The sequence below is a fragment of the Dromiciops gliroides genome, chromosome 5 (assembly GCF_019393635.1).
Source record: "Dromiciops gliroides isolate mDroGli1 chromosome 5, mDroGli1.pri, whole genome shotgun sequence".
In the NCBI taxonomy this organism is placed as follows: domain Eukaryota; kingdom Metazoa; phylum Chordata; class Mammalia; order Microbiotheria; family Microbiotheriidae; genus Dromiciops; species Dromiciops gliroides.
Window position 1 is genome coordinate 286617814 of NC_057865.1, and position 17227 is coordinate 286635040.

At 50.0% G+C, this 17227-nt stretch overlaps 1 protein-coding gene across 2 annotated transcripts in view; it reads left to right on the forward strand.

Moving 5' to 3' along the window:
- The window catches only part of TOM1 (target of myb1 membrane trafficking protein), a 49403-nt gene that overhangs the window by 4679 nt on the left and 27497 nt on the right, over positions 1-17227 (forward strand). The window lies entirely within an intron of this gene.

Below are 17227 nucleotides of genomic sequence, written 5' to 3' on the forward strand. Positions count from 1 at the left end.
TGTCTGACCTCACCACCTAGTGTCCTGACATCTTGCCTCAGGGAACAACCCAGCTCAGTAATTCCTTTCCTCCCTTAGCCAGCTGTCCCAGCCTTGAGGAGGGACATCTCTGGCAGCTCCCACCAATTTCTGAATCCAGTATTTCCGGCGGCCATTAAGCCTCCCACATCTTCAAGTCTCCACCCGAATCGACTGAATCACAGATTGCTTTTGCCTCCCTCCTTCGCCTTAAACACACACTCACAGAGGAACACTGTTCATAGGTGGGTTTTTTAATACCAGACTTAAAGAAATAGATAAGGGAATAAGCATTTAGTAAGCACCCACTGTGAGCCAGAGGTCATGAAGGAATGATAAATCCTTTATTTTTTTGTTTTTAATCTATGATACCATAGCATCATCTATGGTATATGTAGGAAATGAATTTACATCATGTGTGAAAAATCAAATCTCATAGATGTTGAAAAATCAAGAAAAGGTCATTTTCCAAAAGTTATCAAAACCTTGTGACTTTTGGCCCCACCTGTAGAAGGCTGTCACTGTCACAGCCCTCTTAGAGTGTTTAGTTTCTGGTTAATGGGACATTGAAGTCGGGGTTTCCCTAGGGTGACTGGAAAGGTGGAAAAGGAAGATTCAGGAACGATCCTCTTGTAGCCCCTGCCATTTTTTTAACTGGAAGGATGAAGGTGGGAATTAGGAAGCTGGAGGGAGGCTATCTAGATAGAGCGAATATCAGCAGCTGGGGCAGAGGGTTGGCAAAGCCAGTTAGAGCAATAGTTTTAAAATAGTCATAGATTTTTTGGAGATGTTTTGTTTTTGTATCACTAAGATTTCCTCCTGTGTCCTTCTCTCTCCCTTCCCAGAGAGCCATGCCTTAAAACAATTTTAAGAAAGAAAGGGGGGGGGGGGAGGGGAGCAGCTAGGTGGTGCAGTGGATAAAGCACCAGCCCTGGATTCAGAAGGACCTGAGTTCAAATTTTACCTCAGACACTTGACACTAGCAGTGTGACCCTGGGCAAGTCACTTAACCCTTAAAAGGAAGGAAGGAAAAAAGAAAGAGGGAAGGAGGGGACAAAAATTAAAATTAAGAGAGGGGAAAAAATTCAACAAAAGCAATCGACACATCCAAAAAAACCTGCCTTACTATAAAGTGTGCCACACCTGTGGACTCCCAAGTGGAGCTGGGGGGAAGTGGCTTCTCATCTTTTTGAAGCCAGGCCTTTTCTTTCTATTTTTGCTCATTCCGTTTCAAGTTGTTCTGTGATTGTTAGCTACCTTTGGAGGATTTTTGAAGAAATACCAATTTCTCACCTGGAAAAAACATAGGTGGAGCTTCGAGGTAGATGTCTTTTAAGTATTTGAAGGGTGACCCTTTGGGAGTAAGGTTGCTTCTTCTTGGCCCCCCGAGGGCAGGAAGATAGGGAGGAAGTTGGAGAAGGGTAGATTCTGGCTTGTAACAAGGTAAAACTTGATCAAAAATGAATTTAAACTCTACAGAAGTAGAATGAGGTGCTTGAGAAGAGCCCCTGGAGATCCTCTGGAGGGGGATCAGTCCTGGGCTGGGGTGTTAGAGAGGAGATTCCTAGTCTGCTGGAGGATGAACGAGATGACTTCTGGGTGATTCCTAGCAGAGACTTTCCCAATCACACCAGCCAAGGGGTACCTCAAAAACTAGACAAAATAATATCAGAATTCATTTGGAAGAGCAGAAGATCGAAAATGTCCAGAGAAACAATGACAAAAAAGTAGAAATAAACTTTGAATCTCACTTCTGGTCCTTCTATTATAAAGCTAAAGCAGTAACTAAAAGCAGATCACTGGAACAGACCAACCAACAAATCATGAGCAACTGCAGTCAAAAACCTGAGTCTGATAACTCTTCCTCCCTGCCCCCCCCCCCCCATTTAAAAAAAAAAAACATTACCAGGAGAATTCTCTACTTAACATGAACTCCCAGGAAAACAAAAGCAATCTGGCAGAAATTAGCTTTAGGCAAACATCCTAGAGCACACACCACGATCAATGACCTGGCTAGTAAAGATAAAACCCAAAATAAAATAGAAGAGAACCAGACCAGGTACCCTGTTCACAGCTGGGGAGCAGGAGGGGAGGCTTCTCTCCACCACCACCCCCCATTCTTGACTACCTGTGAAATTGTTCTTGAAATCACCACATATTAAAGACAGAAGGTAGTGAATTCTCCATACCCCAGTGGCCAGGCTGGCTCTCTGACCTGACACAAGTTATTTAGCCTCTCTTGTCTCAATGCAACATCCAAATAGATAGAATTCCTGCCCTACTCACCCAGTAGTATCACAGAACAAAGGGAAAGAAAGGATGTGGAAAGACCAGTGGGCCCAACGAAAAGAAGACAGTTCTAGAATGGAGCTGGAAAAGGAAGGGAAACATGGGACAAGGCTGAAAGGCAGGAGAGGTGGGGCTGAGCCCAGAGAAGAGTTCAGGTGTCAAGTCAGAGACAGACACCAGTGGGGAGAGAAGGGCAAGATGCATCAGAGAGGAGGAGGAGGTGGGAGGGAAGGCCTGAAGTCAGGGGCCCAGGAAGCTTTATGAAAACTGGTAGCAAGTGGGATGTTGGAAGGGGGAGAGGAATCATAGCATAGTCAAAAGAGCACAGTTCTTAGACTTAGGGGTTACCTGGGTTCAGGTGCCTCATCTACTAGTAGATCATAGGTGGATCACCTCATATCTCTGGGTCTTCCTTTCCTGATGGGGCTGTTGGCCTTTTCACTACTTACTAGGGTCATTGTTTAGTTTGCTGTTCATTCATTCGTTTAGGGCATTCATTTTTGTAAACCTTTGCATTCCAAATTCTCCCATTCCCTATAGCTCTCCCCCACTCACTGAAAAATCAAGCAATATATCAGTTACACATGTGGAGTCATGCAAACCAGGCTCTTTTAAATTATTTTTAGCATGCTTTTTCATGTGTGTTTGTTTTGTTTCACAGGGCAATTGGGGTTAAGTGACTTGCCCAGGGTCACACAGCTAATAAGTGTTAAGTGTCTGAGGCCGGATTTGAACTCAGGTTCTCCTGACTCCAGGGCCAGTGCTTTATCCACTGCACCACCTAGCTGCCCTGGCATTCGTTTTTAAAATGTTGAGTTAGCAGGGGCATTGTAAGGAATTGTCCAGTGGGTTTGTAAGCTCCTTGAAGTGGCCATTCCCTCCACCAATCCAGATTTCAGCCCATCGTAGCCTGCCCACCCTGTGTCTCTCTTGTCTAAGTCCTACCATAAGTTGGAGGAGGGAAGATGTCCAGTATACCCCGGGGGCCTTCCTTCCTTCCTTTCTCTTGACATCATGAAGCTTTGAGGATAAACCTGAAGGTTTTATTTTTTAAAAGTAGTTGGTGGCTTTTATTATGAATACTTGAACCATGCCGGACAAATGCCAAGTTCCCCTGGTTTCAGGAAACTTCCGATTGAGAGCTGCCCTAGGACTTCTTGCAAGATATTCAGCGTACCCTGGTACTATTGGGAAATTCTCCTTTCAATGAAACCTAACTCTGAAATAGCTCATCTGTATCCAGGAATTTGGATGGTTCTAGTATCAGCCCCATTTTACAGATGAAGGAACTGAGGCCCAAGAAAGGGGGCCCATGGCTACTGAAAGCAGAGACTCAAACCGAGCCCCTTTTGACTCCCCCCTCCCTTTGTGTGAAACCTCTGGGTCATCTTTCTCCAGGCAGAACAACCACAGCTCCCCTGGAGCGCATGTAATTCTGCTGAGCCCAACCTGTGGTCACGTCTGAGTTCTACTTTGTGACCTCTGTGGTTTCTCCCCACCACCACCCCCGCCCCACCCCCATTCCAGGTTTGTTTCAGAGGCCAGAATTCCGCTTGTGGCCTTGTAATTTTCTAACACTTCCCTCCCTGAGAAGTGAGTCCTTTGTGTCCCAGAGAAGAGGTTGGGGTTTGGGAGGAGGCAGGGAGGCCTGGCTGTCTTTAAGTTTTTAAAGGGTTGACTTGGGGAGGAAGGATCCCTTCAGCTTGTTCTGCCCGGCGCCATAGGGCACAGCAGGGGCCAACAGATGAAAGATGCATGTGGAGCCAGATTTAGACTCGACATGGGGGAATGTTTCCTAAAAATGACAGCTATTCAAGAGTGCATTCTGCTGCCTCTGGAAGGTGGTGAGTTCCTCTTCGCTGCAGGTAGCCGAGAACCCAGATGGCCCCTGGGGGGGCGGGGGCTTCCTATTCTGGTAGGAATTGAGCTAAATCACCATCGGGGGCCCTTGGAAACACCCAGTAAGACAGACCTTCAGGCCCCAGAGCCGGGAAGAGGGGATGATGTCATTTGTTGAGTCCTGTGATTAGGGTGTCTTGGTGGGTCCTTTCTGTGGCTTTAGACTCCGCACATTGGCTGCCAGGGGAGAAGAGAATGAATCACCCCATTCCAGTGACCTCAGGGAGGAGGGGAGGGCCCGGCAGCCCCATAGACGGCTGACTACGTGAAAGTGTGGGGATAGGAGATGGATTGAACTGACTGCGGCACTTGGGAAGGTCTCCCAGAAACATCCCTGGGAGGTGGATGTCACTGCACTGCCACCGCCCACACTGAGCTGCTCGATCTCAGAAGACTCTGTGTGTTGGAGAAGTTTAGAATGAAAATCAAAATTAAGTGTCAAAAAATAGAAGAAACTATGGATTTTTTGATCTTGAAGGGACCTTCAGAAATTATTCTAGGCCACTCCCCTCATTTGACAGAAGGAGAAACTGAGGCCTGAAAGGAGCAGGGGCCAGAGCTGAGTGAGCCTAGATAAGGCAGTGTTAAAGCTGGGGTTCAAATCCAGGTCTCCCCAATCTCAGTCCGCTGCTCTTCCCACAAGGGCACACTATGTGATGCAGAACAGCTGCAATCTTTTCCCTTTGAAGCCTGAGAATAACCAAAGAGTTGTCATTTGGGAGTGGTCCCAGGAGGTTCCATTGTTGCTAGTAGAAAAACAATAACAACCCGTGTTGAAAAAGCTTTACAAACGTCTCATCTGATCCTGGGTCCTGTGTTATTGCCCCCGCTTTGCAGAGGAGGAAACTGAGTCTCAGCAAGGGTGAACGAATGACTTGTCTAAGGTCATACACTAACAAGAGGCTCTTTGACCCTTTCTCCAAGGCCTGCCAAAACTTTCCCTGTGCCAAGCCGGCCCAAGCTGCCTCCCGTCCAGGTTCACACAGGGCTTGGGTTTCATGCTGTGGGATCAAGCTGCCTCCAAGGCTAATCCCATCTTGGGAAACCGGGTCTTGGAATCTGCCTTGAGTAGGACCGAGTGAATAGCCTTTGTTCTTCCCTGGTGAGTGCAGAGCAAGGAGCAAATCCAAGCTTCCCTCTGCCTGTGCTTGCCATCATTTATTAGCACAAGAAGCCACTGGATCAGGAGCCCTTCCTAGCATCACCCAACAGCCAAGGTGGCCTCTGGGCTTAACAGCCTCATGTGGCCCTTCTGTTGCAGGAAAGGGTCTGCAATTGAATCAGCTCCTGGCTGACTCCATTCCGATGGATGATGGGTGGGTGGGTGGAGAGATGGGTGGGTAGATGGAGAGATGGACAGATGGGAGGGACGAAAGGATAGATGGATAAATAATCATTTTTTTGTTGTTGTTTATTGTGGGGGGAGGTTGTGAGGCAATGAGGGTTAAGTGACTTGCCCAGGGTCACACAGCTAGGAAGTGTCAAGTGTCTGAGGCCGGATTTGAACTCAGGTCCTCCTGAATGCAGGGCCGTACCTTATCCACTATATCGCCACCTAGCTGCCCCCTAAATAATCATTTATTAAGCACCTTGTATAAGCACAGCACTGGGGATACAAGTAGAAATGTCCATCCCTTGTCTGCTGTTCTCATGGAGGGGACTTCACATACAGGAGCTTTCAGCTGCAAGTCAGATGCCACAGATTTGGGGACATGGGGGAGGAAGAACTGCTTTTCTCTACTGTGAAAGCATGATATGATCTTCCTTGTGGTTCCTAGTTGGGGAAAAGGGGAGTAGGCAGGGCAGGGCTGCTGGCTTAGGGAGTGGCAGCCAGGCCACTAAGACTACAACTAAAATTGCACTGAGCTACACCTCCCTGGGAATTAATCATTTGGAAACTATGCCCTAAGCAAGTCCACAGGCTTAAGGAAAACTCCTTCTAAACATGTGACTTTTTTTCAACCCATCCCAGAAAATGCCTAAGGCTTGACACAGCTTTGAAGTTTAAGGAGATCTGCCTTCTTGGGTTAACATCACCAGGCATGTCCTTTAAATAGCCGAGACTCACCAAGCAGGAAGGAACTGAGCCTCAGTTTCCTCATCTCTAAGACGAAGATCATGCTTGAACTACCTCCCTCCCAGGGCCCTTATAAAGACCACATGAGATGAAGCGCTTCGTAAACCTTCAGGAGTGACCTAACGGCTGTCATTGTTGACCGTTGTTCTGGGGTATTGTAATAAAGGGGGGGGGGGGACAGGGTTCAACCCCTCCCTGCTCAGTGAGGCACAGCCAAGAGCTCAATGGGCCTTCCATCCAGAGGTCGGGGTCCCCATACCCCGTACAAGTAGAATGCCCAGCTCTGAGTGCTGCAATGTTACTAAGGAATGTCGAGGATTCTGGAGGATTTCAGTAAGGGTGCTGGTGAATTTTAGAGGATTTTAATGAGGTGGTTGGTGAGTTCTAGAGGAAACATAGAGATCAGCCAACAGGAATTGGTCTAGAAATCATGCCGTGTGAGCTTTGTTTGTTCGGTCGTTTTTCAAGCCTTTCAGGTCGTGACCCCGGGCAGGGTTTTCTTGGCAGAGATCCTGGAGTGGTTCATTATTGCCTTCTCCAGCTGATTTTACAGATGAGGAAACTGAGGCAAGCTGGGTGAGGTGACCAGCTCAGGGTCACACAGTTAGTGTCTATGGGCAGATTTGAACTCCGGTCTTCTGATGCATGGCATTCTATCCCCTGTGCCACCTAGCTGCCCATGCCGTGTGAGGAGAACTGGTCACAAGACCAACGAGCTTGAAAAAGAAGAGATTTAGAGTCTACACAATCGCTTTTTTCAGATATCGTGTGGCAGGAGGAGTTAGATGTCCATCAAGGTCTGATATAAGGAAAAACTCAATGCGAGGAAGGCCCAGACATGACCTTTGTTCCCCTTCCCCACCTGCCCCTCCCTTGACTCTACTGAATGAGCCTCCCCGGTCACTAACAGTCGGCTGGCAAAGGCCAGATGACTGTACTTAGGGGACCAGGTTCACAGAATCCTAAATCTGTCTGAAAGGGGCCTCAAGAGCCGTCCAGCCCAGTCCTAGATTTTACAGATGAGGAGATGGGAGCCAAGGGCAGCTAATGATTTGTCCAAGGCCTCACAGGTTGTCAGCATCAGGGAATTTGAACCCAGATCTTCCGGCTCCATTATGAGTGCTCTTCTTGTAGTCTCTGATCACCAAGAGTGACGCTCATGGGCCCGGGAAGGAATGGAGCCCAGCGATGTGGGAACTTTGTTGGTGCCACCATAATCTAACCAATTTAAGTACCTAAGTGGTATCCAGGGCTTAACAGCTATGAACCAACCTGCCCTTCCTTCCTCCTCCTCCTCTTCCTCCCTTATCACCACCACCACCATCCTTCCTTCATCCCTTCAGTCTACAAAGCCCTTTCCCCATAGGAACCCTGAGGATTTATTTCCTCATTGGTAAAATGGGGGTGTTGAATCTCAGAAAGCCCTTCCACAACCTGTGACCAACTCACAGAACTCCTCTCTGTTGACTCCCCTGATGGGTCTCTGGGGGCCCTGTATCTGCAGAGACTCCAGCTAAGGGAGCTGGGGGGAGAGGCCACGAGTTGGCAAGGAGGAATTGGAGGTCCCTGAAGACTGAGCGAGCCCCCAGCTCGGGGAATGACTCCCCAGTGGCTCCTTGCTGGGCCTTGCTCTCGTCCTGGGTGAAGGAGCTGCCCCTTAGGGTGGCCACGCCCCATCCCAAAGGGCTGTTCGCTCCTAGGAGTCATGAGTCTGACCGGGCCCTTTCTGACTCACTCACTCACTCACTGTGCCCGCCCGGAGTGTAGCCCAGCTTTGGCCCCAGTGCCAGGCAGCGGCGTTTGCTTTTATCACCGCCAGTTCACTTTGTGTTGGGAGTTCTTGACCTAGAAGACGAGAGCTTCTTGTTGTTTTCATTTTTGTGCTATTGACACTCTGATATTTCATGTTTCGATGTGACTGATTTCTTCTGTAATCCCACATATTTTACTTGGATATTTAAAACCCTGCTTCTGAGAAGGGGTTGAGAGGCTTCAGCAGACTGCCTGAGGGGTCCAGGACAAACACACACACACACACACACACACACACACACACACAATTGAGGACCCCCCTTCCCCAACTTCACGTATGGTATAGTCCCTGCCCCTTGGGAGTTTAACTAGATTTGCTGCTTGCTGAGGGCAGTGACTAAAGACCAGAGATCCAAGAGCACAGGTGCCCTGATGGCAGGCAGAGGCCTCCTCGCCCCCAGGGCCTGCTCTCCCACCACCACGAGAGGAGTCCATACAGACATTCTTTGTCCTTCCCTTTGCTAAAAGAATCTGAGGCATGGACAGAAAGTGCTGTCCTTAACCAGTCTGGGGAGTCCGATCCAGCAGGCATCGATTAAACACCTACTATGTGCTAAGCCCTGGGAGTATAAAGAAAGGTGGAGCACGCTGCTGCTGCTCTCAGGGAACTCACAGGCCATGAACCCTCTCCCCCTGGGGCTCTCACCCCAACTCCCAGCCAGTGGGACAGGGCCAGAATCATCCGGCCCACTTTACACCCAAGAAAACTGAAGCTCAGAAGGGAGAGACTTCACTTAGGTGCCGGAATAGCCTTTGAGGAGAGGAAGGTTGAGAGACCACAGTGGTCAGCCCTGGGTTGGCCATCCTCTGGCAGGCCTGCCATCCTGGGGGACCCTGTGAGAATGGAATTCTGGTCTGCTGACCTCTGGGGTTTCTTCCCCAGTTTCTAAAAACAGCCTTTTCAGAAGCGTTTAGAGATGAGGGCAAAAGCTCGTGGCCAGCCGACATCTCATGATTGTAGGGACCATCTGGGCCAGCTGCCTCCTTTGAAAGAGGATGAAAGAGCACGGCAGAGGAAAGAGACTTGGGAGGGTCACATGGCTACTAACTGCCTAAGGTGAGATTTGAACCCAGCTCCCTCAGGCAGTGAGGTGGCACAGCAAACAGAGTGCTGGCCTAGGGCAGAACTGGGCTCAAAATCCCAGCTCCCTCACTTGGTAACTGTGAGGCCTTGTGCTAATCACATTCCCCCTTTGAGTCTCAGTTTCCTTGTCTGTAAAATGGGTCTAATGATTTTGGTACCATACACTTCACAGGATCCCTGTACAAAATGGATTCTGGAAACCTGCAGGAGCTGTTAGGGTCGCCAGGGTCACACAGATCACAAAACTACCATTATAACAACCAAACTTGGCCCCAGAGAAGAGCTGAGCAGATGCCCCTCCCTCCTTCCCTCCCTCCCCTCTTTGCAGAGGTGGGGGGCTGTGGGTATGGACTACTTCATAGACTGTCAGACATGGTTGATGAATGTGTTGGTTGGTTTTGCTGAAGTGCTTTTTCCCCTTTTTTAATCTTTCTTGTAAGGAAGGTCTCACTGAGGAGGGGGTGAGATCTTTCCAGAAGGGAAGATAATACAAAAACAGAAGTTGTGTAATGAATACTGAGATAATCTTGAAGACCAGAAGAAACCTTGAAAGACTGCATTGGTGGTTCTTAATTCCTAATTAATGAGTTTCAAGTTCATTCATCAGTGAGAATTGGCCGGAATCCTCCAGGAATTTGAGATGAGCCCCCCCCCCCAGGTCCCCCCGCCTTCTCCCCTGGCTGGCCTTGCAGCCATTCCTCCCAAACAAATAGCACCCCTCCAAATGACCTTGTGGGAAGCTGGAGAGCGAGCTGGCAGAATCCCGAGACAGAAATGAGAGGCTCTGCAGGCCCGGCCTTCACCCAGATCTGGAGCCTGCTCGGTTCAGAGTTTGCAGTCTGGCTGCATCTTCCAAGGTCTTTGCTTTCTATCTTTGTTTGGGTCAGAGAGCCTGTCTGGGATTAATCATCGTGATAACTGGCATTTATGTCACGGTTTAAGGCTTCCAGAGTCCTTTACTACTCCTCACCACAAGACAGCGAGCTGAGCCCATCTTACAAGTGAAGAAAGCTCGTTTAATTGCCCGGAGTCACATGGCTAGGAATCGTCCGAGTTCAGGGCACTCTACTAAACAATTCATTGACCCTGGGAATTGTTGTTCTTCATTTTATAAACTAGTTGCTCATCAGTAATAGTAAACCTATGGCACTTTAAGGTTGACGGAGTGCCTCATGGCTACATTATGTCCCCTTTGATCCTCCCAACCCTGAGAAGTAGGACCTATGATTACCCTATTTTACAGATGAGAAAACTGAGGTCACCCAGTCAGTAAGTGGAGGAGGCAGGTCCACTCTGTGTCCACTTTGCCGACGCCGCCCCCCCCCCAGCCCCGAGGTGTGGGGCTCAGGTTGTCTCTTGCTCTTCTTTCCCTTGGCGCCAACCAAAGGGCAGCTGAGGAAATATTCAGGATGCCAGGCCTTGCAAATCCAAGGAGGGAGATGGACTCTCAACCTCTATCCTGCTCTATCCGTCTGCCATCCATTTGTGCCACCTGCCACCCTGGGGGGGTGGGGAACAGGAGACACTGCCGGAAGGTGGAGCAGGAGGGAGTAGATGTCAGGCTGATGCCTTGGGAGCCTGCTGCTGCTCACCACCTCCTTCCGGCCCTGCCCACGCCCCTTGAAGGGCCTCTTTCCTTTCTTCTCTTTCCCTTACATGAATCAGCTCCTTTTGACCTCTGTCTTCCCATCCCATCTTCCCCTGCCTCCACTTTCCCTTTCTTTAGTCCTGGCCTCTCCACAGATGCTGCACCCCACCCCCGCATTGTTCTTACAAGATCCCAGAATCTAGAGCCGCAGGTACTTACAAGAGGATCAGACCAGGGACCCGTCACCCCCAAACGCACCCATCCCCCCATTTACAGAGGAGGTCTGAAAGGCCGTGAGATTGCAGATTCACAGCCCAAGGTGGTTTCGGGGCCTTTGAGGGTACTATCGTCATTTACAGATGAGAAACTGAGGCCAAGGCAAGTTACTAAGATGGTGTCAGAGGTGGGATTGGAACTCAGGACCTTGGGTGTCAGAACTAGTGCTCAGAATCGCCCCCATCTTAGAAGTTATTTAGTTCGACCCAGTCATTTTATCAAGGAGGAATCGAATGAGTTGTGTTTACCCACAGGCCAGACCTAGATTCAACGCCAGGGCTGCTCTGACCCCAAATCCAGTGTTCTTTCTGCTCCCGTACAACGAGAGAGATTGTTGAGATTGTTGGCTCCTGTTCTCGAGGACACCAGCCGGGAGGGGCGCCCCCTCCACTCCCGCCCCTGGCTCAGCCTCTCCCCTGGGCCCTCCAGTGTTTATCACTAATGGCGATAATTACCTATAAATAAATCCATTTGGCCCCTCTGGGGCTTGTGCCTGTCCAAAACAACCACAAAGAGACCTTGATTCTATCCCCCAGAAGAAGATGCATTTGTGCTTTGTCGGTGCCTGGGCATCAGGGCTCAGGATTGGGAAGAGAATCGCTTGGAGGGAGTGGAGCAGATCACAGTGCTGTCTGTGCAGTGCTGAGCCTTACTGTCTGGTGGCTTTGAAGGGCTTAGATACAGCTGTCTCGCTTTGCAGTGTTGATTCCTGGCCTTCTGCACACGTGACCTAGCCTGGCAGGCTAGGCGGGCACCAGGGAGAAGGGCTGGGGCCCAGGCTCCAGAGGCCCCTTTTCTACATGGAAACACCTGTTAAGTTGGGAATAAAATAGTGTCTTCAAGGTCCCTCTTCACTGTAGTCTTCACAACTGACGACACTCAGGCACAGAGCCGTGTAAGCACAATCCCTAGACTATTGCTTGGCACCCAAACAAAACAGGGAAATGGCATCAAAGGAGATGATTTCTCATGTCCCTTCTACCCCTAGAGGTCTGTACGTCTAAGGAGCCTGGCTCTTGGAACCCAGAGCCTTCCTAGAACCATGTACTAAAGACACAAAGGATCAGGGCTCTTGGCAGGTGACCTTTGGATTTCAAATGGGAGGAAGACTCATTAACAAGAGGTGTCTTCTCTTCCCCCATGCCTGCGTCCTTATCTCTGCAGCATGAGAGCTTAGGGTTTAGAGCTGAAAATGATAGAGGTTATGTAGTTCTCTCTCAAGTATTGCGGCTGTTGGGTGGCGCAGTGGAAAGAGCGCCAGGCCTGGAGTCAGGAAGACCTGAGTTCAAATCCAGCTGCAGACACTTCCTAGCCATGTGACCCTGGGCAAGTCACTTCACCCTGTTTGCCTCAGTTTCCTTATCTGTCAAATGAGCCGGAAAAGGAAATAACAAACCCCTCCAGGAGCTTTGCCAAGAAACCCCCAAATGGAGTCAGAGTCAGACTCAGCTGAAAGGACGGAGCAACCACAGTCAGCTCCCATAAAGCTCAAGGAGCCCTCAGTGTCCACTGATTCCAAGCACCTCTTTTTACAGAGGAAGAAAGGAGGGTCTTGAGATCTGACACGACTCTTCCTACCACGCCAAGCTTCCCTCTTAGGGAGAGGGTTTGGGTGCTTGGTTTTCCCCTAGAAGAAAACAGCTAAGATGGATCTCTGACTCTCTGTCTCTCTGGAAGGGTGGAAAGAGCAACCATTTGGAGAGTGAGATGACTCACATGCACATCCTAGCTCTGTTCCTTAGGCCCTTGGGCAAACTATTAACCTCCTGAAGCACTGAATGAATGAATGAATGAATGGAGTGAATGGAGGAGTCTGGGGATGAATGAGGGAATGAATAAGAGAATGAATGGGGGCAGCTAGGTAGCACAGTGGATAAAGCACTGGCCTTGGATTCAGGAGGACCTGAGTTCAAATCCAGCCTCAGACACTTGATACTTACTAGTTGTGTGACCCTGGGCAAGTCACTTAACCCTCATTGCCTTGCAAAAAAAAAAAGAGAGAAAGAGAGAATGAATGAATGAATGAATGAATGAATGAATGAATGACCGAGCCCATCTTAAGTGCTTACTGAATACCAGGCACCGTGCTAAATGCTGGGGATACAATTAGCACAAGTTAGCTCCAGAGACCTTGGGTATTTCTCATCTGTCCTGTAAGAAGGTTATAAACAAACAGTGGTCCTTGGGGACCCCTCCAGCCCCAAGTTCTGGGCTCCTGTGACCCACCCCAGCCCTGCAGGCTCACTATCTAGTGGTCACTTCCTCCTTATCTTTGAGGACAGGTGGGAGGAGTGGCCTGGAGCCTTTCCCTGTGGCCCCCAAGAGGGTGCTTTGGCTCTGACCCATAAGGGGTGACCTGTGCTTTTCAGACTTTTATCCGCATCTCTGCCACACCCTGGAATCCTGGGATTCTAGGGCTTGGCTCTCCCTGCTTTGAGAGGCTGACCCACCCAGTGTATGGAATCTCGGGATGTGGGAGTAGGTGGGCCAGCCGGGGTCGTCTAGTGCAACAGATAATAGGAGCTGATGCCCAGAGAGGGACATGACTTGCCCAATCTTGCACAGCTCACCTGATATTCTAACGCTAAACCCCCACCCCTCTTTCACCATCCTCTTTCCATGGATGTCTCAGAAGGAGCACTTTGCAGGGAGGAGGCTACAGATCCCTGGTTGATATCTAACAAAGAACCCAAGCCAATGGTTCAGGGAGGGCTCTAATTGCCCCTCAGCCTGGGGGAAGTCACATGCTCTTGGCCACTTGTCTCCACTTCCCCCAGACACAAGCTCCCCTGTCGATGGAGTGAATCTGAGGGTAAGGTGGCACCTCTCTGTCTCGGCCACCTGGCCAGCTTCCAAAGCCGCCTTTTCTACTGGAAGGAACGGGGTGGCACGGCAGCCAGGCTTATTACAGAGCCAGGGCAGCGATAGCCAGCTCAGGGCCCAGGATACGCCACCTACAGCCTGTGTATCACCCAGCCGAGCTGCCAGTTTAAACCAAGTGGTCCCAAATGGATGCCCATGCAGAAAGGATCACAGATTTGGAGCTGGCCTGTCCTCGGATCTCAGCTGCGTCAGAACCTCTTCACCTCAGGCCCTCTGACAGGCAGTCTGAAGCCTTTCCCAGAATCCTGTGTCCAGCTATTCTCCAGAACCCACCTCCCCACCATAGTGCTCAGTGGTGGGATCAGAGGGGAGGGACAGCTTAGCAACTTCTCCCTCATAATTCCAAGTCTTTTCCCAGAATGGGTAAAACAATGTTATGGGGAAATAGATGGGGCTTTGGGGTAGGGGTCCTTAGGAATTCCTCTTTAAAGAATTACACCCTCTCACACACAAATCCAATTGGAATAAAATAATAGTTTATTTAGGCATTTCTGCTGTCCCCTTCAGTGCCAGTGCCGCCCATGTGCCAGCAGATGTCTCCTGTGCAAAACTGCTTACACATGGGAAAGGAAACCGAGAGAGAAATCCTTGGGATTCTTCTCATGGGGAGAAGGCATGGCACAGAGCATGGCTCTGAGATACCTTTCTCCTCAAGCAGGAGACAGGGAAATCCTTTTATAGAGGACTGATGGGCTGATCATCTGACTGTGGACAGTTCCTTTATTGGGGAAGGGCCATCCCCCGCTAGTGGTGGCTGGGGGAGTTGGGTGAGGGGCAGCCCTGGACCTCTCAAGCCATCTCTGTCCTCCTCATGCCACAAAGGCAGCAGCCACACCTAATCTTATCTCCCCGCAGGTGGGGGAGACTGGAATGAGGGGTGATGGTCCTGGAGCTAAGCCCCCATCTGGTGCCACTTCTCTCTTTAGGTGTGTCTGTCCTTTGCTTTAGTTTCTCAAGGAGAAGGTCCTTTGATTTACCCCAGAGAACTTTTGAGGTACGCTAGGCCCATAACAACAATCAACCTCCTCACTCCCTGGGCATTTGTTTGCCTGACTTGGCATAGCCCCCATCATCACTGACTATTTCGGTCATCTCCATCTTGGGCAGCCCCTACCTTTTACAGATGAGGAAGGGGAGCAGCTAGGTGGCGCAGTGGATAAAGCACCAGCCCTGGATTCAGGAGGACCTGAGTTCAAATCCAGCCTCAGACACTTGACACTTACTAGTTGTGTGACCCTGGGCAAGTCACTTGACCCTCATTGCCCTGGGGGGGAAAAAAACCAGATTGGACTCAGAGTGTCTTAGTCCCACCTCCTTTGTTCTTTCCACTACTCCAAGCTGCCTAGAACTGATTCCTGGAAGCCCCCAGATTGAGCAAGTCCTGCTGAGGTAATCGTGTGGGCCAATCCCCTTAAACTTGCAGGCGATCATTGTGAGGCTCAACCAGGTCCTATGACTTGTCCAAAGTCACCCGGATGGATTCAGTAGCTACTGATTGGCTGGGGGCTGTGTACTCAGCCCCAGCCTCTGGGTTCTGTGGAATCCACCAAAGAGCTTACAAGTTTGAGTAAAGCTGTTATTTTGTAGTGTTTGTAAAGGCATTGCACCTGAAGGCCTACAAGGCCTCCCTTGTGTGTCTTCCTTTAGGGACCAGTGGTTCAGGTTTGCCCAGCCTTCTGCTTTAAGCCCAGGAAAAGTTCCGGGGGAGAGGTGGGCACCTGAGCCGCGCTTTGAAGGAAGTGAAGAATTCTAGGAGACGTGTGCAGGGAACAGCTCGAGGGCCAGTGTGAGGGGAAGGGAGAGTGCATGAAGGGGGACGACAGGAAGTGAGGCTGGGAAGAGGGAGCTATGGTTAGATCTGGGTTTTAGTTGTCTCATTTTGGAAAGTAGTGCAGGGGATGAAATGGAGAAGAGAGAAACCGGGACGCTGGTGGTGCTGGTGGTGCTGGTGGTGGTGGTACTACTGGTGGTGGTGGTACTACTACTACTACTACTACTACTACTACTACTACTACTACTAGTCATAGGAGTGACAACAGTGAACAGGACTAACACTTCTAAGTGCTTCCCAGGCACTGTGCTAAGTGCTTTACAAATAACATCTCATTTGAGCCTCACAACTTGAGGAGGGAAGTGCTAGTATTCTCCCCATTTTATAGATAAGGAAACTGAGACAAGCAGAGGTGGAGTGACTTGCTCAGGGTAATAGAGTTAGTGGATATTTGAGGTCAGATTTGAACTCAGGTCTTCCTGACTCCCAGCCCAGCCTTCTGGGCACTGGAGCTGCCCCCCTTACTGCCCTGAGACATCAGTTAGGAAAGTGCTACAATGCAAGGAGAAATGATGAGGGCCTGCCCTGGGGTAGAGATTGTAGGAATGTAGGAATGGGTGCACATGGGAGGGTTGTGATGGAGGCACAGTCAGTGACACTCAGCATCCAAATGAATAACACGGACCCATTTCTCAGGGAAGGACTGTCTCCCCATTTTACAGATGAAGAAACTGACTTTCCCACCATTCCAGCAGTGGTAAGAAGCTGGGCTGGGATTCGAAACTGGGTCTCCTAACTCCAAACCCTGCCCTTTCTCCACACCACCACACTGCCTCCCAGTACGAGGGAAACGGGGCAGTTCAGGAAGAGAAAAGAATAAAGGTAGCCCGATAAAAAAGCACGGGGGGGGGGGGGTGCAGCTAGATGGCGCAGTGGTAAAGCACCGGCCCTGGATTCAGGAGTACCTGAGTTCAAATCCGGCCTCAGACACTTGACACTTACTAGCTGTGTGACCCTGGGCAAGTCACTTAACCCTCGTTGCCCTGCAAAAAACAAAAAACAACAACAAAAAAGCACCCAGGGCCTGGCCTACACTAGGTGGTTACTGAGTGTCAAACTGGACTAATCACTGGAAGCCCACAGTCTCAGAAGGGAGACCACGTGTAAGCAGCTTTGCACAGGGGACATCCACTGGTACATGGGAGGCACCGGCATTGAAGGGGACAGCAGAAAGCTTCTTGCTGAAGGCAGCATTTTGGCTGAGACTTAGAGCCAGGATACAGCCATGCCAAAGGGAGAGCGTTTCAGGTGAGGGTCACAGCGGAGGGAGATGGAGGAGCAGCAAGAAAGCCGTGGACCTGGGTGTAGAGTGTTCAAAAGGGACCGGCCAGTGGGGAAGGACTTTGACCCCTAGACAGGTGGTAAAAGGGAGGCACTGGCATCCATTGATGCCAATTGGGCCCAATTAAGTCGTGATGCTTGTTGGGCCCAATTAAGTCATGATGCTTGTTGGGCCCAATTAAGTCGTGA